The 24,010-nt window shown below is 45.5% G+C and overlaps 1 protein-coding gene across 1 annotated transcript in view; it reads right to left on the reverse strand.

Moving 5' to 3' along the window:
• The window catches only part of ACOXL (acyl-CoA oxidase like), a 319,336-nt gene that overhangs the window by 238,626 nt on the left and 56,700 nt on the right, over positions 1-24,010 (reverse strand). The window lies entirely within an intron of this gene.

The raw sequence follows: 24,010 nt of genomic DNA on the forward strand, positions 1-24,010 counted from the left end.
CACCTTATTCTCCAGTCACACCTAACTTCCCAGCACGCAGGGCACTCACTGCTGGGCCCTTGTACAGGAATGCTGTCCCTTCCCTCCTCCACTCAGCTAAGCACAGTCTATCCCTCAAGGCCTGACCAACGTCTGCAGGGTCTTCCTGCCCTGATGCATCAGGCAGCCCGAGGGGGAAGCCCTGTGGCCCATTACACCCTGGCCAGACTCTGGGGCAGCCCTTTCTGCACTTCATCTTTGTGTATCTTTCTCCCGGACCAGACCAGACAGGAGGCCCTAAAGGAAAGGAGTCTCATTTCTAGCACAGTGTGTTACCGAGCATCCAGCCTGTGCTTGGGGCATCGTTTAGGCTCAGTGAGCCAGTGGGTGAGTGAGCACGGAGGTGGGGAAGTGGGTAAGCTACCGAGTGACTGCATGAATGGGTGAGCGAGTGAACACAGAGACAGACAAATGGACCCGGGGGTGCCTCGAGTTTCTGCCTCCACCCAAAGATTTTCACCACTGCTTGAGTCACCCAAAGCAATGCTACGACTCTGCCCCTGGGTCCCTCCACTGGCATCTGCCCTGTATTTCCCATCTTCCAAAGCAGCTCTTTGTCTTCGCCAAGACCTCTGGATCCTTCCTCATCTCTGATCTTCCTGATTCAATCTTACCCCTGGCTTCACTTTGCCTTGCTTGGTCCACCTCCACCTTGGGCATGTGGCTCTAACTACTCTTTATGCCTTCGTGCCAAATGACTCACTTAACTGAGTCTGAGCTAATCCTACTTCATCACCCTGAGAAGCCCTTCCAAACTCCGCCCCCTCCGTCAGGTTCCCCTCCCTGCTTTTGAGAGTAGGCGTCAGTCCACACACTCCTTTCCAATACCACTGTCCAGGCTCATCTCCCGCCCTCTGCCCCTCCTCTCCTGCCTCCAGCTGCGGGACTTCCGAAGCAGTGCTTCTCCCACCGCAGGCCTGGCTTGCCCCACGGCCCCTCCCTGACACTGCTACCCACGTCCCACTGGCCACAAATTAGGTACACAGCATGTCACAGGCCAGGATGCTCCAGCGGTGGGCAAGCTGCCTGAACTCCCTGGCTTCCAAATCACTTTCCTTTTGTGTTTTCTTCTTTTTTAAAATAGTATTTACCACTTGGGGAAGGTAATAAAAGTGTATTTCATTTTGTCATTGAAACAGAGCTTCACTGAGATACACTGAGAAATGCAATCTATTTTCTGTCTATCAGGAAGGGTAAATAAAGCTAAATAAACCTACCATGGAATAGGGGTCAGCAGTTAAAAATAAGGCAAATCTTTATTTAGTTTTGAGGGAAAAAAAAAAAAAACAAGTTGTAGGACAATGTATGGATTATGCTATCATTTACATGCAAAAATAAACATGCAAATAAAACTACATATTTGTCTCTTTGTACACACCGACATAAATGCACATAAAACACCTGGAAATGCACACATTAAATCCATGGCAGTGCTGGCCTCTGCAAGGGGCGGAGTGGAGGAGGCAACATGGACTCTGAGGTTTATAATAAGAATATGCTCCTTGTAAAATTAAAAATAAAATTTAAAAATAGATAAAATTACCTTGAAATATCACAAATGCTCCTTCCCTCAATACCTCTTAGGTTGGCTGCTTCTCATTGGCTTGAAACAAAAGATGACTCATCACTCCTTCGAAACATCCTATTCTTCACAGAATTGAGACCCATGCATAGTTTCAGAATGTGAAATTAGGCCATAGTTCAAAGATTGAGAAATGCAAAGTTAAGGCAAAGTAAAAACGAAAGGGTTTGAGAGGCAGATATGAGGAGGCAGCTCTCAGGGCTGGCTCCAGCCCAACCCCACCTTACACACCTGCCGTGTGCTCCACTACAATCCAAGGCAGCCAGATGACAGGGACCCCAGGCAAAGAGGTCCATCTCTTCCTTCAACCTTTGAAGCTGAAAATATGCAGTTGCATTTTTTGTAACAGGCAAGCATAGGCTTTTGGATATCGATACATACATTTCCAGTTGGCATTCATTTTCACAGCAACTAGAAATTCTCCTGAAGGCCCTGATGTTTTTAAGTCCTCTCAAAAGCATGGAAAAACAGAAATCATCCACCATACAGAAATACATAAGAAATAAAACTCAGCAAAGTTAGAAAGCAACAGCCTGCCTGTCACTTCTCATGTCCCAACTGCCCTGGGTTCCCACCTGCACATCAACCCACTTGCTAGAAAACCTGGGGCAACAGGTGTCTGATCATAGTGAGTCTGGCTGGCCAGGACATTCCAGGGAGACACCAGCCTGACATCCTGCATATGAGGCTGCTCAGGATGAAAACAGCAGCCCACCCAACCCCAGAGTTCCAATCAGGTGAGCTGACTTGTTTGCAAGGCACAGGGCCAAGAAGTAGACTGTATTACAGTGGTGAAAGCCTGGCTAATTTGACAGCATAGGCAGGCAAGGCTGAATCTTGGAGGCAAATGTGAGCAAAGCTCTCTCTTCTTGGGAGAGACTGTCATGGCTAAAGTGAGGGAACATTTGGTCTCCCTGGAAAGGCTATCCCCATGCAGGAATATAAGAGATAAGATATAGCATATAAGAAAGCTTATATACCCTTAGCCCAGAGGCACTTCTGAAAATCCCATAATTCAGCAAGTCTCAAAGATAATTTGACCTCCCAAGGACATGCCTACCAGGGTGGATCACTGGATGGTTGAGTTTCTGGATATAGAGGAACAAATGGCTTCAGGTCCCTATGAGCTTGGTGAAGCCTGAGTCTGCACTTGGTGGATGGAGAGCCCTGGTGTTCAGTTTTAGGGACTCCTCCCCTTCAAGGACCATGAAAACCTTTACTGAGTGTCTCCTATCAGGCCTGTTCCACATGCCCTGTGGAAAGTCGTTCAGCACAAAATGTTCCCCTTCCCATCTCCCACCATGGGAGATGCTCTGGGAAAGTACAGATTTGACCAAAGTCACCAAAGCAGTGAGTGACAGGCATTAGAAAGGGCACTTGGGTCTTTGGCTCTCATGGCACCTGCTGAAACATGGATCATTTTCAATGTGAAGTCAACAGGGTATATTCAGGGGCTCTGCTAAGGATAGTGTCACTTCGGTGCCCCAGTGAAGGGATCTAAACGGCTTTGATGTGTCCTCCCTAGTGGAGAAGAAGCAGAAGAGGGAGGAAAAACAGAAATTGGAGAAGCTCTAACCTAGGTGCACCCCCAAGGAAATACACCCACAAGTCACATGAGTTGTGAAACTAGTAGTAATGCCTGTATTCGCTTCAATTTCTATGCAAGAGGCACAGCTGTCTGGTTCTTAAAGATTGCTCGTGACAGCGAAATTAAAGGCAAAACGAAGGACCCAAATAATATATGCACTCTCCCCCTATAGAGACAACCATACTCAAAGCACATGGGCTGGGAGTGAGAACTCTGGAGGCCATAAACCCCAGGTGCACAGCTGTGGGCAGCCTGGCCCTAATAAATGGAATGAGTCCCACCCATCTCAGAATTGGGGAACTTAGGCTTTAGCCCTGCTCTGTTACCAAGCAGCTGGGGGGCTCAGGGAAAATCACATAATCTTCAGGACTTCTGTTTCTTCCTTTTTTTTTTTTAACTTTTCTTCCTGAACACAAAAGCTATGCACATTCATTGTAGAAAAGGAGGAAACCCCAGAATGAAATAAAGAAAAAATAATCACAGATAATTTCATCACCAAAAAACAATCACTGCTAATATTTTGGCAAATTTTGTTCCAGTCTTCCTCTATGCATATCACTTTTATTTTTTGGAAAACAGAGCATATTGCACATGCAATCTCATGTGGAGCTTTTAAAAATTAACTCAACATTATATCATGAGCATCTCTCCATGTTATTAAAAAGTCTACATGAGCAATACTTTTATGGTTATGTAATATTCCATCAGAAGAACACATCATCATGTAGTTAAGCCTCTCCCATTGTTGTATTGTTTCCAGTTCTGTGTATTATGAATAACAGAGAGAAACATCTTTGTTGCATGAAACATTTTCTACATTTTGGATTATCTTATCGGAATTGATTCTAAAGGTCCTTTTTATATATTTACATTTCAGTTTCTCTGAGAGAATTAGAACAGATCAGCGATTTGCAAACTGAAACATCTACGGGGTTAATCAAGAAAATGAGTAGGCAGTCAAGGTGTAAGTAAAATTAAAAACCTAGTGAATGTGGGTGCATTGAAGGTGGTAGCTGCTGCAGGGCCCCAGCTGGTGGCTCCCTGTGGGATAAGGGCCCCGGGTGCCACAGGACTGCCCAGTTTTCCAAACAAGCCAGAAATCCAGGATTTCTACTAATGGGTAAATATTGGCAACAGAGGTCCACTTACCCTTCCAGGCTGGCCACAGTCCCTTCAGAGAGCAACTCTTCTGGGAGCCTTTGGGGTTTCACTCGGCCATGATGAGGGTCCCCATTGGGGTGCTGAGGGGGCTATAATGAGTGTCCAAGGAGTGATTGGCCAGGGGCACACACAGGATTTAGCCATTTGCACCAATTTTAAAACTCTGTTATTCCTTCTTTTTGTATCCCTCTGGGCTTCTGCCCAACACATGCAAGTGACCTTCGACCAGCCTCTGTGTCTCAGCCAAAGCCCAGAAGGCAGCTAATCACAGATGCCCATTTCATAAGCAGCACCAAAGAATCCCTTTTTGCTCTCTCTCTCTCTCTCTTTTGTTTCTTTTTAACTTTTTTAAATTACTGTTTTAGAGACAAGGTCTCGCTATGTTGCCCAGGCTGGTTTCAAACTCCTGTCCCTAAGCGATCCTACTGCCTCAGCTTCCAACCCCTACTCTGCTTCCGGTCACTGGGATTATAGGTGTGAGCCATTGCACTCAGCTCCATGCTCTCCCTTTTGATAACTCTGGTTCTGTAATCTCTAGAAATCAGGTGAAATCCTAATCAAATTAAACCCTAGTGTTCTGGTGTGCCAAGCTTCCAGGGAAGCACCAGCTTTTCCAACAGCGCACATGGCTGAGACCTTCAGGTGGGCTTGGCTATGGCGACAGGGAAGGATGAAGTGGCCCAGTGAGCAGGTGCCTGCCAACACGTGAGTGTTCTCGGTTCGAAGGCTCCACCACTATTCTACACAAGCAGCATTGCAGCTCTGTCAACAATCACAGAAGTGCCTCCCGAACAGAGAGAGAAAAAAAGGTTCTGAGAGCGCAAATCCTCTTTCACAAAGCCCGTGGAGGTGCCTTTTATGCTTCCGCCATCTGTCATCACAAAATTCACAACAGCTCCCCCAGTCTCACGACACGACACGGACATTTCTGCGGGGGTCACCCGAAGCCGTTCAGACCCTCTGACAGCAAAACAATGCTGGGCAAGGTGCAGCCCGGTGAGAAAATCCTGCTAAAAAAACACGAGGGGTCAGCAGCTCAGAGAGCAAGATCCACTGAAAACCACTAATTGGAAATAATTCCAAGTTTTTCAGACATTACGCAGTGACAATAAGGTGCAAACACTGGATTAGTGACCTCCAAAAGACAGAGGGCTTTTGTTCCATCTTTGTAAAAGCAGAATTTAACCCCGTTGTTTTGAAATTCCCATCAACTACCCTGTGTGAATTTAAAGGTTGGCCATTTAATAACATAGCTGGGGTTAGATTTTGAGTTTCTCCGTTCCAGGTCAAGAAGCAGTACCTATGAGGGGAGGTGGAGGGAATGGGACAAATAAAGCCCTGCAAGCCATCAGGGAGCAGCATTCACTTAGGTCTTCCCAGAGGTCAGTCAACCAAATGGGCACCTTCAATTTCTGTCCCACCGGGAAAAGCCACATGCATTTCCAGTGGTTTGGGTTTTTAGTACTAGTCGTTTATAAATCAATCTTGTCAAGTGGTATTTGTCAAGATTTTGTTGTTTTGGTTTGTTTTTTCATTTTGTTTTTTGTTTGTTTTTTTTTTAATATGATTAGAATTTCCATTGAGCTTTATAACCAGGCAAAAAGAAAGTTAAAGGTTTCTGAAAATGCCTAATGAGTCTGGAAACTGGTTGGATTTGGGAGTCAGGATTTTGTAAAAACCAATACTTAAATGAAACTCCTTTTTTTTTTTTTTTGAGACAAGGTCTCACTCTGTTGCCCAGGCAGGAGTGCAGTGGCACCATCTTGGCTCTCTGCAACCTCTGCCTCCAGGGTTCAGGCAATTCTCGTGCCTCAGCCTCTCAAATAGCTGAGATTACAGACATATGCCTTGATACTCCTAGAAGCTCTCGTAGGATTTATTGTGGACTTCAGCTCAGTAGAGTAACATTCACTTCCTGCAGGACTCCAATCTGGGAGAACGGGGAACCAGTGGATAATAGGGGGCCATGTTAAACCACCAGCTCCCTCTGTGGTTCCCAGATGGAGGTAAGCCGGGCTGCCACTTCCTGAGTGCCCTTCTGTGCATGTGCTTGACTTGCCCCAGATCACCTAGACATGAACTCAAGTCTCTCCCTCTCTCTCTTTAAAGCTCCTGGTCTCTGCACTAAAGATCTGGATAGAGTTCTGGCCAGAAAGGAAGGCTCTTGGGTATCCCTGGCACTCCATCTTCTGCACCAAGATCAATCACAGTGAATTGAGTACACACGCTGATCTTTTCCCAAGGACCAGTGAGCAAGCTGGGGACAGCAAGCCATGTCTCAGTCCAGGCCAGGCTCAGAATGCCTGATGGTCAGAGGTCCAAATGACCAAGGTGATGCACAGACACCCCAGTCGCTTACTGTAGCTGAGGTAGGACCTTTCCCTGGGTCTCTACACAGGATTAGAAAATGGCTATTCAAGGCTGGGCTTGGTGGCTCATGCCTATAATCCCAGCACTTTGGAAGTCTGAGGCGAGTGGATAATTTGAGGTCAGGAGTTTGGGACTAGCCTGGTCAACATGGTGAAACCTCGTCTCTACTAAAAATACAAAAATTAGCCAGGTGTGGTGGCAGGTGCCTGTAGTCCCAGCTACTTGGGAGGCTGAAGCAAAAGAATTGCTTGATCCTGGGAGGCAGAGGTTGCAGTTAGGCTGGACAATAGAGCAAAACTCCATCTCAAAAATAAAACAAGGCTATTCAGGTGACAACCCCACAGCTAGGAAGTAGGAAGGGAAAGACAGGGTTGGGAGCAGGTAGGTTATGAGAACAGGGCTGAGGTTACTGGGGCATCTTTGTGGTTGAAGAAGGGCAAGGAAATGCCTTCCCAAGGATTCTAGGATCCTTCCTTAGGATTCTTCTTCTCTCTTCGGTGAGTCTGAGGGATGCCTGGGGAGTCCTAGCATTGATCCCACAGGTCAGGAACTTCTGCCCTCAGAGGCAAAGTGAGCACCACACTCCTTAGCCCAGGGTCCTGCTGGGGTACCAAGCACCTGGTGAGTAAAGACCCTTCAGCAAATAAGACCTCGTGTCTACCATCCAACCCTCTTGTTTGCAGAGCATCCTAAAATACGATTTCACAAGTTGGAAATGGAATCAGGTTTCACCACTGGCAAAGCCCTTCACCATGCGGCCGGCCGCGGTCAACAGCAGCTGCATTTTCTCTGCCCTTCTCCCTAGGCGCCCAGTTGGTTTTCCTCCTTCTCCTTCCTCCAGGTGTGCTCTTGCCAGAGCTTGCCCCAGTAAGTCTCCCTTTCATAGTGTTCTGATGAATAGATTGTCTGTGTTTTCTTTTGCATTCTTTCTAATGGCCTGGAATATCCTCCAGCGACCCAGCTGTGCATGTCAAATAAAATGTACTGGGGTCACATGGATTCTCACATAGCACCGAAATGCACAGCACACGAAACAAAGCACACCTAGCCACCACTTACACACTCTAGAGAACTGAGCTCAGAAGCAGCATAACTGCCACAAAAGCCACCCAGGCTACACAAGTGTCCAGTCAAATGGCATCATTTCATATCATCACTCCATTCTCTTTCTCTTTTTCTTTGTTTTTGGATTTTTCAAATATGGTTATGCAAAAGGTTTCTGTTTTTAAACTCACTATGGAAATACTAACATTTTACAAAACCCAGGCAGATAAAATCAGCTCAGGTTGAACATATCCTAAACGCAGAGCTATAACTGATTCAACTTTGCAATTTGACCTTTAATTGTCATATAGAAATGAAGAAGCACATGTAGGTGAGTGGCAAATTTTATTGTGTTACATACAAAGGTACCACCTAGCACGAGGCATGCAAACTCTCTTCAAAGGATTAAATATTTTTAAACCGAAGGTAAATAAGAAGGCAGTCTTCCTGTTTCAGACATACAGAGGAAGAGGGGTCTTTTAAACCTGTAATAAAACAGGGGGCTTAAGAAACTCAGAAAAGGGTGCATGGAAATATACTTTGCCTGCCACAATGATATTTTAAAGAAATAACATTTGTATTTTGTTCCATAACTGAATGAAATCAGCTAACACCATAGGGAAAGTACATGTGTTTGCAACGCAGCCCAGAGTCAGCTTGTTACATCTGATTCTCTGTTCTGGTTACAAACATCTCTCTGTTCAGCCTGCTGGTGCATACACTCTCACAGCTGAGGACAGATGTAGCTAGCAACGCCTTGTGAAACAAATGTCAAGCAGCAGACCGCTACCACAGGCTCACACACCTGCAGGTGACATCACCAAGCTTTATCTTACCCCAGAAATCTATTAACATGCAGAAACAGGTGTCACCCAACCAAAACCCACTCTTAGAAAGCATTGGCCTCAGCAGCCTGAGAGGGGAAATGACAAACGAGATGCTGAACTTCCACTCAGCTCCACCTCTGTCTGGGGCAGGGGGAGGGGCAGGAAGGATCCCCTGTCCCCCACCCGAACTTCCCAGGACACCTGTTCTCTAACATCACAAGGACTCCAGATGCAGCCAGAACAAACAACAGCTTTGGAGAAAACTCCATTTCCTGGATATTGCCTTTTTCCTTTGTTTCAGGGAATTTTGTCTTTTGTAGCAAAAATTAGCTAATACCAGTGAGCTTTCACTAATTTCTCATCCCCGAAACAGATATCTTCTTTGGCTATAACTAGGCAGATAGCAGGTACTCAGTATATGTCCAGAGAGCCCTAAAAAATGATATATGTCTGGGATGCACTTTAAGGTACTCTAGCCAGCATCCAGGCACAGTGGCTTACATCTGTAAATCCAGCACTTTCAGAGGTCAAGGCAGGTGGATCACTTGAGCCCAGGAGTTCAAGACCAGCCTGGGCAACATGGCAAAATCCTGTCTCTACAAAAAATACAAAAATTAGCTGGGCTTGTTGGTACAGGCCTATGCTTCCGGCTGCTCAGAAGGCTGAGGTGAGAGGATGGCTTGAGCCTGGGAGGCAGACGTTGTAGTGAGCCAAGATCACGTCACTGCATTCCAGCCTGGGCAACAGAGCCAGACCCTGCCTCAATCAATCAATCAGTAAGAACCATGTCAAAAATAAATAAATAAAGTACTCTAGCCAGAAATTAAAAGGGAGGATGGTGGTGAACTAAAACTGTCAAAATATTGAGAATCATAGAAATTGAGGGACAAATAATAGGGAATTCACTATGCTTCTCTCCTTCGTGTTTAAAATTTTCCGTAATAAAAATATTTTTAAAATGTGTAGCAACATTTCCAGTTGTTGGCCCAACCCCTCCTTCCCCCATTCTTGATAATAAAGTCCTAAGTCTGCTCATGTAATCTACCTTCCACTATGGAGCCACTAACTAACCCAATCATAGTCACCCCAATGCTTCTTGCCAGTGATGGCCTTAAGAATGGACGGACGGGTTTATCTGGCCAATGGGAGTTGAAGGAAAGTCTCTTGAAGGGTTTCTGTAAAAAAAGTTTCCATACTGCTAGAAAATGATATATAGGAAAACATGGGTTGTCCTCTTCTAAATCTCACACATCCACATGTGAGAGCAATAACCTCAGCAGCCATATTGTGACCATGAGGGAGTCAGTCAAAGACAAAACTGACACGCTGAGTTGCACAGAAGAAAGATCAAAGCCACTCTGGTCCTTGAGGTGTCACTGAGCCCCTGAAATAATCACCCTGAAACTGCCCCATTTCGGAATCATTAAGAGAGGAAACAATCCACTTCCTGTTTAAAATAGTTAAGCCAGTGTCTCGGGTTACTGATAGCTAAAGGCATCCTACCTGATACAAAACAACTGTTTGGTAGATGAAGGAAAGAATGAATAAGACCCCAAAGCAGATAGTCTTAACAGCATCATCTGAGTCTTAGTAAAATCAATGTCCTTGGAATCCATACAAGAGTTGAGATTTACATTACATATTCTCTTAGCATACAGGGTCTTCTGTCTTTTACAGGAGGTCTCCCTTATATACAGGGGATACAATCCAAGACCCCAGTGAATGTTTAAAATCAGGGAGAGTACTGAACCCAACTACCAACCAAACACATTCCTGTCCATGTCTTCTACCCACAAATTTAATTTCCATCTTAATTAAGTACTTATCACCCCTGTGGCTGTCCCTTTTACATTTTGAGGTGTGACAGCAAAACTAGCACAAATTTCTTTTTCCTTCTTCACAATTTCATGGATAGAAGACTCCTTCTTTCTGTAGATCTTAGCAACCTCAGCATATGTTTTTTTTTCTTTTCTTACAAAGTCGAGAACTTCCACTTTTTTACCTAAAGGAACCACTTTATGGCTTCTCTTTGGCATGTCCCAATTGCCAGCATCACGACTCTTGTGTTTTGAGGACATTATAAAGACAAATAAAGATGACTTGAACACAAGCACTGTGACACCGTGACAATCCATCTGATCGCTGAGACAGTTACTAAGTGACTAATGGGTGGGTAATCTGGACAAGAGGAGGATTCCATTCAGGATGGGATGGAGGAAGATGGCTTCAGATTTTATCACATTACTCAGGATGGTACACAATTTAAAACCAATAAGTTGTTTCTGAAATTTTCCACTTAATATTTTCAGAACAAGGTTGACTGCAGATAACTGAAACCACAGAAAGTGAAGCATTGGATAAAGGATAAAGGGAAATTGCTGTATTTCACAGTATGTATCATATATTTTATGTCTTTGGCAAGCAATCAGGTACACTTTTGTATCTTCTCTTGTTGCTTTTTGATTTGTTTGGTGCATTTTCTCAAATGGTATCTCTTATTCAGAGCTCTGCCCAGGCCAACAGAGATTCCTAAGACGCTAGAAAGAGCATGGTCTTCATTAAGTGGCTAAGTGGCCTTGGACAACGCCTCAACCTCTCTGAGCATTAGTGCCCTTATCTCTAAAACAAAATTAGTAACACCCATTTTAGGGGCTATGACAGTTAAATGAGGAAGCATTTAAGCAGTATGTCATCTAAAGCATTGCACACTGATGTCTCCTCCACATCAAGACTAGTTTTAAGGTCAGGATCAACTGTTGGCAACTGGCAGAATCACCATTTTTTTCTTCTACCTTTGCTTTCTGGTATACAAAAGAGATGTATGTAACAAGTACAAAGGATGAAACAACAGAATTCTCCTCCATATGAGCAGTTTGTCTCCAACACCTAATGTTTCCTTTCTTCCTACCTACACTCATCACAGAAAACATGTGATTTAAAAGAAGATTCTTAAAGGTTTCCTTTCAAGCAAGACAAGTCCCTTGGGGTAGGTCATTTCTCTCAACTGGGAGAGTTTCTTAAAGCACAGGTAGGTAGCTTCCTCCCCAGGAACATTGGCTGGCCATTTAGGTGGGACAGGTTCCACAGAAGGTGGGGGTGAGGTGCCAGGCTGAGCAGAGCAGTAATCTCTGCTCCTTGACTCTATGCCAGAGGACAGGGGCCACTGTCCCCTTCTCGTTCTCAAGGGAGGAAATAGAAACTGGTCCCTCTGCCACCTTTCCCTGGGGTTGAACAAGAGCTTTCCAGATCTCTGCCAGGTGGTGGGTCTCAGTGGCCTCTGCCACATCATCCCCCCACCTGAAGCCTCCTTAATGCTCTCAGTCATTACTTGAACAAGAAAATTTTCCGTGAGCATGGCCTGCCATTCCAGACCTGACACTCTCCAAGCACCACTTCATCACCCTGCTGGTGGCCAGCAAACAAGCACCCTCCCTAGAGGTTGGGGCTGAATCAAGGCTCTGAGCCCTAGGGAACCATCACCGCACTCTGGGTGATGGTTCCACACAACAACACAAAGTGTTGGTTACACACTTTGGGGAACAAGTCTTCTGCTGAGAGTCAGAGGCCTGAGTTCAAATCCCCAAGTGCACCTGGTATGGAACCTCCACATCCTGCCTCCTTCATGGAGATGTGGTAGGTTCTGCCTGGACGATCACAAAGAGCTACAGGCAGAAGATGTCTGGAATTTGTACCAACAATGCTATCCTCTACCCACTGTGTGCCTGCCAATCTCTTCTTTCCCCTCTCTTCTTCCCCCTAGAAGTTGGCGCCAGCGCAGGCTGCAGAGCCTTAAGGGCAGAGCACACCCTCCCCATGCCTGCAAACCTAACAAGAAAGGGCCTCGGGCTGGCCCTAGTGGGTGAGAGTGAGTCCTACTATGCATTTGTGTTTCTGGATCTAGACAACGGTAAGTGGATTCTGGGGGATCTACCATTTGGAGGAACTACCCTTTTCTCTCACCCACTAGTATGACTAACTGAAAGCTGATTTAATTTCTATGTTTAAACAAGCAAACAAATAGAACAAAAATTCTCAGGGAATATTGAGAGCATTTTATCAACATAAAAACCAACACACATGTGAGCCTTTTAAGCACTGATTTGAGTCAGCCTCGGCCAACTGAGCTCATGATACCTGCCAGGCCCTGAAGATGGAAAGAGGAATAAATACTGTGCTTACCGTCAGGAGCTCTCAGTCAAAGCAGTTTCTACCCAGGCACTCTTCCCATTTTGGGCCAGATTATTCTTTGTTGTGAGTAGTTAACCCAGACATTTTAGGGTGGTTAACAGCATCCCTGGCCTCTCCACCATACCTGCCAGTCAGTAGTAACCTCCCCAAGTCTGGACGACCAAAAATGTCACCTAATGTCTCTGGAGAGCAAAAATCACCATGGTTTGGAACCATAGGTCTAGGAGGAGGATATTAAGTAAATAGCCACAAGATGGACCACCCTGCCTAAGGCCCGGCACTCAGGACCCAGCACATGCCGGCTCTAGAGGGCATACAGACAAAGCAGCTTGTTCTCTAGAAGAGAAACATTGTGGAGACCCACGGCTGCTGACATGTGAGTGTATACATGTGGCTCTTGTTCCACTCAAAGTACCCACATACGATCTTCACCCACCATGGGCTCTAACGACGGTGGAGATTGCCTTATACAACAGAGTACAGCACTTGGACAAGCAGTCACATCTGCCTCATGAAAGACCAGAGAATGGAAGTTTATAGATGGACTTCTCTGCATGGCACTTGAGGCTCTACCAACCTCAACAGGAAGCAGAACCTGAGTGATAAACCACCTCAGGAAAAAGAAAAAAAAGCTGCCTCAACACAACTCCATCTGCATTGGACACTGCGGACGGGGTGTCTGCTGCCCTCCAGGGGATGTCCCGGTGCCCCCACAGGCCCAACCTCCATGTGACATAGAGGGTATAGAATGCTCTTGATTTGTAAGTAGTTTGTGCCACATAAGAGGCCAAAATGTAATTCATACATCAAAAATTGCCTATAAATACAGTATCTTGGTGAGTGGGGGAGGCAAATCTAGAACTTTCTGTGGCTAATTTAACAGAGCCCCTGGATTACATCTTGCCAATTTAAGCCATTCATTCAAACTTAAGAAACGCCCTTCAGGAGGGAGTCTAGAGCCTGAAGCCAGGCTTGCAGGTCAGGCCACAGAATATCAGTCAGGGAGCCAGGGCCCCCTCACGCAGCCCAACCAGAGAGCTCCCTGGTTTCCCTCTCAACAGAAATACAAGTAAGACCTTGGTAGACCCCCCTCTACCAGCTCATAAAATGGGTGGGCACCAGCTGCAGGCTCACTGTCTCGCGATCCACTGGGCCAGGGCGACACAGCACCACTCAAGGGAATATGCAGAAGGCAGCAATGGACTCTAGCCCCACGGTAGTTTCACCCTGTGCCTCCCAATGCCTGGCAGGCCTGTCACAAACACCAGCCTGGACAGTCACCCATAGGGGTCTCCTGCTGATAGAGCTGTCCTCCCCTGGTCCTAGCAGAAGGGCAGCTCCCCTCAGCACTCCAGGAAATATGCTGGGGGCTTCCTCCAAGCTCATTCTCTCTCCATCCTGCTCTCTGCCCTGCACTCAGCAGCATTCAACCCAGTGGGAGTTGGAGTGACCCTGGCCATGTTCACCTCTGCTGCCGGGATAGAACGGTGAGGTCTGAAAACAAACCCCCATTTCCCAGGTCTCTGGGAGAGGCCCACAGGTCAGTGAGCTTTCCAGATGGTTGAGGTGAGCGATGCCTCTGGGGACGTGACCTTGGGCACCTGCACTTCATGGAGGGATGCTATCCCAGTACCCTTAAGGGCTCTGGGGACCACAGACCAGAGCACCGGCTCTGCTCTGAAGTCACCTTGCAGTGAAAATCGTCAAATCCGATTGCCTCAGGCTGCACCACCCTAGCAAGAGGGCCTCACTGAAGCACCACATGGTCCAGAGCGTCCAGAACTGATGGAAGACCTGACTGCATCTTTGTTGACATAGAAACCCTTAGAAAGAGGAATGGGCTGGGCCGGGTGCGATGGCTCATGCCTGTAACCCCAGCACTTTGGAAGGCCAAGGCGTGTGGAACATGAGGTCAGGAGTTTGAGACCATCCTTGCCAACAGGATGAAACCTCATCTCTACTTAAAAAAAAAAAATACAAAAATCAATAGGACGTGGTGGTGTGCACCTGTAATCCCAGCTACTCAGTAGGCTTAGGCAAGAGAATTGCTTGAACCCAGTAGGTGGAGTTTGTAGCGAGCCGAGATGGCTCCATTGCACTCCATCCTGGGCAAGAGAAAGACTCCATCTCAAAAAAAAAAGAAAGAAAGAAATAGGAACGAGCTAAACTGAGTGCAGTCACACAGTTCGCAACCTGCCTTCATTGAAAATGATAACGTGGCTCAATGCGAACTCAAAGGCCTCATCCTGGGCGTGTAAAACAAGATAATTCCACACGAAGAACCCCCTTATACCATAACCAGAAGCACTTGAAAAAACTGTCAACATGACCTCAGACAAGGTGTTCTCGCCACAAAAAGTGCCCGAGAGACTCCCCTACCTTAACTCTCTTTAATTCAAGTTACTGAGTATAATTTAATCACAATAAAATTCACCCATTTTAGGTGTCACCGTTCTATGAATTCTGGAAAACACATGTCATGTCACCACGATTAAAATTTAGAATCCGTCACCCCCCAAAAATCCTCATGTTGCTTTCTAGGTTGCCCTCCACCCACCCTGGCAAGCACAGGTCTGCTTTCTTCCCTATAGTTTGCACTTTTCCAGAATGTCACACAAATGAAATCACACAGTAAGGGCACTTTTGAATCCAGCTTTTTCCACTTAGCAGAATGGCTTTTTATTGCTGAGTAGTATCTCACTATGTGGAATTGACACAGTCTGTTTACCCACTTCCCACTGGAAGGACATTTGGAGTTGTCTTCAGTTTGAGGCTACTATGAATAGAGAAGCTATGAACATTTGCATACAAGTCTTGGTGTGCACAAATGTTTTCCTTTCTCTCATTTAAGTATCCGGGAGTGGAATCTTTGGGTCTATGGTAAAGTTATGTTTAACATCATAAGAAACTTCCAAAGTGTTTTTCCAAAGTGGCCGTACCATTTTGCCTCCCATCAGCAATGTATCAGAGTTGTAGTTCCTCCACATCCTCATCAGCACTTCATATTATCAGGGTGTTTTTGCATTTGTGTTTGTGTTGGGAGGTCTGGTGAGGGGCAATTTGATGGTATTGAGGTTTTAAGCCATTCTAATATATGTGTAATGGTATCTCATTCTAGTCTTAATTTGCATTTCCTTAATAACTAATGAAGTTGAGCATCTCTTCATGGTCTTATTTGCCATCTACATATCTTGTTTGGTGAAGAATCAGTTCCAGTATTTTATGCCCATTTATTAAACTGGGTTGTTTTATTTTCTTGTTAAGGGCTGTAGGAGTTCTACATGCTCTGGATACAACTCCTTTATCAATATGTGTTTTACCAATATTTTCTCCCGATTTGTGGCTTGTCTTAATTCTTTGCAGTGTTTTTCAAAAAGCAGATGTTTTTCATTTTGATAAAATCCATTTTTGCCAACTTTTTCCTTGATAGTTCATGCTTTCTGTGTCTGAAAAAAGTTTTCTCCAACCCAAGATCACAAAGATTTTCTCCTATGTTTGCTTCCAGAAAATTTACGGTTTTAGGTTTTACATTTAGGGACATGATCCACCTTTGTTCCTTGTACATGCTACATGGTATATGGTATGGGATTTTCTTGGTTTTTGAATTTTTATATGGATGTCCAATTGCTCCATTTATTTTAAAGATTATCCTTTCTCCACTGAATCATTTTGGCACCTTTGTGGAAAATCCACATGTGGGGTCTACTCCTGACCTCTTCCTAGGTCCCATTGGCCTATATGTCTGTCCTTTTGCCTACCTGTCCTATAGTCTCCCCTTGAGTACTGCAACTTTACAGCAAATCTGAAAATGAGGTACTGGAAGTCTTCCAACTCTGTTCTTTCTCAAAATTGCTTGACCGGTCTAGTTCTGTTTGCTGCTGTTGTGCTTCGTTTTGTTTTTTTCTCACTCTGCCACCCAATCTGGATTACAGTGGCACGATCTCAGCTCACTGCAACCTCCACCTTTCAGGTTCAAGCAATTCTCCTGCCTTAGCCTCCTGAGTAGCTGGGATTACAGGCACATGCCACCACACCCAGTTAATTTTTGTATTTTTAGTAGAGTCCAGGTTTACCGTATTGGCCAGCCTGGTCTCAAACTCCTGACCTCAGATGATCCACCTGCCTTGGCGTCCCAAAGTGCTGGGATTACAAGCGTGACCCATGGTGCTCAGCCTAGTTCTTTTGCCTTTACATAAAAATGTTTTAATTATCTTGCCAATTTCTACACAAAATCTTACTGGGATTTTAATTTGAGCTGTGTTGAATCTCCTAATCAATTTCATGTGGGTGTCTTAGTCTTTTCAAAGTAAGGGAAGGGTCATTTTTCAGGAGGCTATCATTCAATAAAGATGAACCAGTTCCTCCCAGACCTGTGGACATAGTATGGCTTTGTTAAATGGCCTTGGCTCGAAGGATGTTAGAGGGGCATGTGTGGAGGGAATAGGGAGGCTGCCTGCCTTTCCCACCTACTGCCTGAGGAGACAGGAAGGAGAAGACATAGAGCTGGGCTCTGACCTGAGAAGCAGCCCTGAGACCCAACAATAGAAAAGAGCATGGAGCACGGTTCCCTGATAGATCTACAAAGGAGATGATAAAAGGGGGCTGTTGGAGGGTGAGTTCACTGGTCTGAGAAGGGAAGTTAATCCTCCAGGGGAAACAGCAAAAGCAAGGGGTGGATGTGACAGGAAGCTCAGCATGAGGAGACAGGGGTTGGGAGTGAGGTCTGAATCCTGTGCTAAAGGTCAGGATTTTACTTCCTAAGCAGGGAAGCCCACTAAGAAAACCACTTCTTAGTAGAAGGAGAGTGTTCAGATCTGAGGATCCCTGGAGACCACCCTGTGGGTGTGGCAGCAGACATGCCATGAGCAGGTTTGACTGGGAAATGGCCATGTGGTCAGAGGAGAAGGCACGGAAAGGACAAGGCTACCAACCCAAAGGAGACAGAAGACTAAAGGGAATACGAGAGATACAGAAAGACACATCCATCTGCTACATTAACCCCTGGACCCTGAAGCGTATTTACCCTGCTCCTAGCAAATCCACAGTCCCATGAGACACTGACAACTACCCTCAGTGCTCAAGGGTCTCGCTAAGGAAAAGCATATGACTTGGGATCCTCATGAATACTCATAGGACATCCTTTAGGGGTAATATTTTGTGTTAAGGCCATCAAAAACACAACCATCCAAAAGAAGGCTTTGTTTTAAGATTATACCCTTGAGGTTGAATAATTTCTTGGCAACCCTGTGCATATCTGGTTGGAGCCTCACTGTGAAGTTTGAAAAAAAGACAGATGGAACAGTCAACCAGAGAGTCCCAGTGACAGAAACAACTATTCGCTGGAAGGGGAAAAAAGGGCAGAAAGGCATTTTTGTTTATTTTCACAAAATTTGGAGAACAACAGTCTCCCCAGCTGTCTCCACAAGATCAAACCAGCCCCAAATGGGAGTTGCTAGGTATTTATACGCCAACACTTGAAATCAAAATCCAATAGGCCTGATGGCCGTGGTTCTGGTCTTTTCCTCCCTTTTGTATTTCAAGATGGTAATTTCATTTGCTCATTGATGCTGCCTGTCCATTCAATAAGCATTTTGATTCATCTATGAACTTCCAGCTCCTCTTCTAATCTAAATCAGAACACAAAAGTATACAACCCCTTCACTTCTTGCTAGGCCATCTGGGTTCATTCTAAAGAAAAACACGAGCACAGTCTCAGAATGACTGCTTAATCACCCGGGGTCTGTACTTTGTTGTAAGGACAGGCCCCCAATAGTCTAGGTCAGGGACAGTCACACTGTGCAGTCCGATCGCACGCAGGTTCCCCAACTCTCTCTCCCCGTCCAGCCCTCGAGGGATGCCACAGCCTCTTACGGGGCTGGTGACTGTAACTCCCATATTAGGTTTGGGCACAGCCCTGAATGGGATACCAAATTTAGCCTTTCTTAGGTGAGAAACCAGTAGAAAGAAGTCAGTCGTGGGAAAGAACCACGTTTAGACTTTGCTTAAGAGTCACACTTCTGTGGACCTTCATTTAACTATCACAGAACCAAATGGAAAATTTGCTTCCTTCCTCGTTTATTAAAGAAACATAACTAACAAAAAACAAAGCAAAGTCATTCTCTTAGGAGTTAGTTCACTGCTCTCATCCTCCACTCTCATGAGCTCTTCTTAGAAATACAGGCATAAGTGGCATGAGCAAAAATTCCATGCTGCTAGTTCACATGTTCTCTCCGTTATCAGGCAAGTGAGAGCCAAAGGTGAGATGCTCACCTCTGAGCCGGTTTCCTCTTTCATCTCAGCCCAGGGGTACTCACCAGGAGGGAGCAGCCTGCTTCACTCTGCTGCACTGGGTCAGGCAGGAAGAACATCTAAACTCTCTTTCAATCTTGTAGAAAAAGAAAAAAACAAAACACCCACACAGTGGGGAAATTGTTCCCCACTGTGTGGGTGATGGGGCCCTGAGAGCTGTTATCTGCAAAGGGCACTTCTGGGGGTAACCCAGCTGTCACCACTGTGTGGATTCCACCCCAAAACCTCAAGCCAAACAGTGGGGAATGAACATCAAGAGACAATTTTCCACTCTGTGAAAATGGCTTGACTTTACAAAAATAAATTAAAACACCATGATAATAAATGAAACATGAGCAGAACCTGTTGTTAAACACACAGGCAGTCATGGCAGAGGCTCTCCTTGCTTGGTACATTTATACCATCAAAATATGATGATTTTTTCCCTACTTCCCGACCCTTCAGCTCCCTGCCCACATGCCCACATGAAGTCACACACACACACACACACACACCCCTCTATATCACAGACAGATCTGGAATAACTTTAATAACTCCTCAAGCAAGACTTAGCGGTGTCTGGGGGCAGCAGTGGAAGTGGTTGGGGTGAGCAAGTGTTAGACTGTGTGTGTGTGTGTGTGTGTGTGTGTGTGTGTGTGTGTGTGTGTGTGTACACTTAAATGCTCACATGCGGGGGATGGTCTCACCTTGAACACTCTTCATTTGAATAAAGGAGATTTAACAGCTGAAGCACTGCTGCATATGCACGCAAACAAAATCAGGCCTCCTTCGGTCCTCAAGTCTTCTGTTGCCATACAAGAGCCCCTCTAGCTCTGACACAATCCTGCCCCTCCGTGTCTGCAGCAGCCTGAGAGGTACTGCTGGCTGGCCAAGGTTATAGAATTGTAGTGACCTCTTTCCCTCCTCCCCACATTCATCTCCTTTAAGACCCCAAAATCCGTTCTTCTTCAAGAGTAAACCCATCTTTCCAATACTGTCGTTTTGGAACCACGTTTTCCTGTCCTGCTTTCCTTCATCCCCTTTCCCATCTTCTAAAGGAGTCTGCTGGGGTTTTCTCCACCATCTCTCTTGGTCCTGATACTTTAGTTAGAATTTTGGAAGCAGATCTGGTCATTAGAATATAAAGTCCCAAATCTTGATGCCAAGGGTATCCCTGCCCATACAAAGAAGACCTAGAAAGACCTCAACTCTGGCATCTGAGTTCTGGGTCAACATGACAAGGGAAATGATAATCGATAGGAAAACAGTATGGCCACTCCTCAAAAACTGAAACTTAGAATTACCCTGTGATTTGGGAATTCCACTTCTGGGCATGTACCCAAAATAACTGAAAGCAGGGTGTCAAAGAGATATTTGTATATCCAAATTCATACAGCATTATTCACAATGACAAAGAGGTGGGAGCATTCCAAGTGTCCACTGCTGGATGAATGAATAAACCAAATGTGGCCTATACATGCTATGGAATATTATTCAGCCTTAGAAAGAAATAAACTTCCAGTATATTCTACAATATGCATGAATCTTGAAGAATTATGCAAAGTAAAACAAGGTAGGCACAAAAAGATGAATACTATATTATTCCACTAATATAAAGTCCCTAGAATAGTCCAGCTTATAGAGACAAGAAGTAAAATGGTGGCTTTCAGGAATTGGAGAGGGGTTAGGGAAGGGAATTTCTTGTTTAATTAATGGGTATGGAGTTACAGTTTGCAATGCTGAAAAAGTTCTGGAGATAGACAGTGATGCTGATTGCACAACAGTGAGAATGTACTTAATGCCACTAAACTATACACTTCGAAATTGTTAAAATGGTGCTAGGGTTTGCATGTGTTCCCTCAAAAATTCAGGTGTTGAAACTTAATGGCCAACGTGACGGTATTAAGAGGTGGGGCCTTTAAAATGTGATTAGGCATGCGGGCTCCCTCTCTCATGAATGAGATGAAGACACTTATAAAGAGGCTTCATGAACCCTTCCCCTCTGCACTTCTCCCTTCTGACACGTGAGAACACAGCCCTCCTCCCTTCCCTTGGCTGCAGCAATAAGGCACCATCTTGGAAGCATGGAACAGGCCCTCACCAGACGACTGAATCTGCTGGCACCTTCGTCTTGGCCCTCCCAGACTCCAGGACTGTGAAAAAATAAATTTCTGTTCTTTATACAGTACCCAGTCTATGGTATTTTGTAATAGCAGCACAAACAGACTAAAACAAATGGCTAATTTTATGTTAGGCAAATTTCACAACACACATAAAAAGTAATCAACAAAAGGATAGAAGTTTCAGCCAGTCCAAACAAGCAAATAGGATTTTTAAAGAGGGAACTCAACCAGAAAGCTACATCCCTCATCTCCCTCCTCCTGGATGAGGGGAGAGGTAGGTGGAAAGGCCAGGTATAAGAAGGAGCAAAAGAGTCACAGTGGCCGGGCATGGTGCCTCATGTCTGTAATCCCAGCACTTTGGGAGGCCGAGGCAGGTGGATCCCTTGAGGTCAGGAGTTCGAGACCAGACTGGCTAACATGGTAAAACCCTGTCTCTACTAAAAGTACAAAAATTAACCAGGCATGGTGGTGGGTGCCTGTAATCCCAGCTACTCAGGAGGCTGAGGTATGAGAATCGCTTGAACCCAGTTGGCAGAGGTTGCAGTGAACTGAGATCACGCTACTACATTCCAGCCTGGATGACAGAGCAAGACTCTGTCTCTAAAAAAAAAAAAGAAGAGCCACGGTGACCTGCAGGCTTCTAAGAGGAAAGGTCAATTCCTCCTGTGCCCATGGGGAAGAAGAGGCCTGACCTGCAAACGGCTCTTCAGTGACGCCTCATGAAGTGTCTTCAATTCTGGGAAAATGGGGATTTCCCAGAAGGTCGGTTTGTCCCACCACAAATTTACAAATGCTGTTGTACTTCCAGAATTTTAAAATCAGAATTCCTTATGTTTCAGAAATAATTTTTAGAAAACACAACCCTTTGATCATCCCTTCTCCATTTCCACAGTACTGAAGATGTCAGTCCTCAAGCGGATCACATGCTCCTCAGTAACTCTCCTCAGTTTGGCTTGTGTGAATCGTCTGACATTCACATTTTGTGAGAGGCACAGCCAAGCCTAGAAAGTCCTCATGCTGTCTCTGAGTTACTGCAATCACTGTCTAATCAGTCTTTGTGCTCCCAAAGTCTTCAGACTCCTCTACAGATGACACCACTCGCTGAGGGCAGCCTTTTGTGAATACTGGCTTCACTGGGCCACCACCTACTCCCTGGTCCCCAGACCCCAAGGGAGATAGTGAAGGACCTTGGAACTTGCAAGGGAGCCTCCACAGATGTCTTCACTTTCCTTCTCCTCAATATCATCACTTTCAGTTGTCACTTCCCCCACTTACTGAGATTTTTGCTTGCTTTTTGTGGCACTTACATAACTATCCATAATATTTGTTAAGTGCTCTGCACTTGACACCTTAAAGGTGGTAAAGACAGCCTGGAGACAAACAACCCTGGAAACACAGCAGGGAAGCCACATGTGTTAGGATATCTCCTGTTGAGAGGAGAGCACAGAAGGTTGGGGCTGGAGCCTGAAGAGGCAAGCTCATGTACAACGGATAAGCTGCTAACTTCCTCCTTGCATTCCGTCCAATTCTCTGCAGGGCTTGTTTGAGAAGTAGGTTCTAAGTTTGGGGTCAAGGTTGAACTAGTAGGACTACAGAAGCAATCTGAAGCAGCCAGGATCCACCCCACACCTCCATGCTCTCCCCAAACTCTCCCTCTCCTCCACAGCAATGCCAGACAGCAATTAAAAGACTATGTGTTCTGAGAGACCTTTGTTATCAGCCTATCAGGGGCATCTCCGAGTCAGCTGGGCTTCCTGCCACTTTCACACTTTAGAGGAACAGGGATGGTTTAAGACTTATTTCCTCTCAGAAGCCTCCATTGGCCAGGCATGGTGGCTCACTCCTGTAATCCCAGCAATTTGGGAGGCTGAGACAAGAGGATTACTTGAGTCTAGGAGCTCAAAACCAGCCCTTGCAACATAGTGAGACATCATGGGGAAGAGCATGTTTGTCTCTGAACCAGAGCAAGATCTTAGCTGTCTTATTTCTGGAGCAGTCTACCTTGAGAACATTCCAGAAAAACAGGCTCCTCCAAGTTCTGGAGAGAGCACTTCACACACACGGTACCCCACTATACCACACACAGTTGGCTTTAGGGTTAGAGGTCTGTGTGCGTACCATACTTCCTCCTAAGTGTGCTGTAGCTGTGTGCCTCAGCAGCTGCAGGAGCCTAGCTGGGCTTACAAGGGAAAAACACCCTTCTGCAGGATGCCACACTTTTGTCATGGACATGCATCATGCATGCATAGAACTGGAAACATACAAGCAATTGATAGGGCACCTCAGCATTTGAGAAAACAGCACCTTGACATTTGAGAAAACAGCAGAAGCAGGAAGGTCACTCTCACCTTCCCCTTCCCCTCCTCCCCTGATACAAGCCATAAAACTCATTCGAGACGTAGCCTCCATATATCCAGAGAAATACTTATCTCTGAAGACACAGGACCACAGAGAAGAATCTGAACAAACAGGCTAAATTTGTCAAGTCCTCAATCTCCCGCCCAGTTTATCACCATTAGATCATACCCTCTTTGTCCAATTATCCATCTCCACAACTGTCCACTTCTCCATCAAACTAACATTAAAAACATACAGGTTCCTCTGTTACTTTGGGTTTTTAGTTCCTTGTGAGAGCTCCCATGTTATGTAGAACTTACATTAAATAAATTTGCATGCTTTCTCTAGTTAATCTGACTTTTCTATGGGGACTCAGCCATGTACCTAGCAATGGGCCAGGAAAATATATGTCTTTGCCTTCCATGACCTTGAGCCTCTCTGGAGCAGTTTCTTTCACAAGTCT

Source organism: Cebus imitator, unplaced genomic scaffold, assembly GCF_001604975.1.
Source record: "Cebus imitator isolate Cc_AM_T3 unplaced genomic scaffold, Cebus_imitator-1.0 Scaffold222, whole genome shotgun sequence".
In the NCBI taxonomy this organism is placed as follows: domain Eukaryota; kingdom Metazoa; phylum Chordata; class Mammalia; order Primates; family Cebidae; genus Cebus; species Cebus imitator.